Source organism: Penaeus monodon, chromosome 32, assembly GCF_015228065.2.
Source record: "Penaeus monodon isolate SGIC_2016 chromosome 32, NSTDA_Pmon_1, whole genome shotgun sequence".
NCBI classification, from domain to species: Eukaryota; Metazoa; Arthropoda; class Malacostraca; order Decapoda; family Penaeidae; genus Penaeus; species Penaeus monodon.
The window spans coordinates 18,551,816-18,552,256 of NC_051417.1; the positions used below are offsets into that span (position 1 = coordinate 18,551,816).

Here is a 441-nt window from a genome sequence, read left to right on the forward strand (position 1 = left end):
TTAAATGCGTACTCCTATACATCTGGCTCCATATTATGAAATTAAAATAGTATGAAGACCTACTTTAAACCATCAAATAAACAATAAGAAATCTCAGTGAAATCCATTTGTAAGTAGAATATGAATTTTCAAAATCTGCTTAACTGCCACCCATAAAAGAAGATCAAGAAGAAAGAGAAAAAGAACTTTAGTTATTATGAAAGAAAAAAATACACACACAATATAAAATCATTCAAACAAGTCTAGGCATATTATTAGTGAATTTTCATTGAAGCTGTTTAAAAAATTGAGAAGCAGTTGGAAGATTAAACTTATGTTTTAAGCTATGGAGTTGAAAAATTTTCACCAGTTCTAAACTTCCAAACACAACATCAAGAGCTATCATTACATATAGCTCTTTCAATTTATGTCTCTGATATTCATAATCAAGTTTGAGTAAGA

General features: G+C 28.1%; 1 protein-coding gene across 4 annotated transcripts in view; it reads right to left on the minus strand.

Annotated features, from left to right (window-relative positions):
• LOC119593708 (palmitoyltransferase ZDHHC23-like) overlaps positions 1-441 on the minus strand; it is a 12,326-nt gene that overhangs the window by 8,758 nt on the left and 3,127 nt on the right. The window lies entirely within an intron of this gene.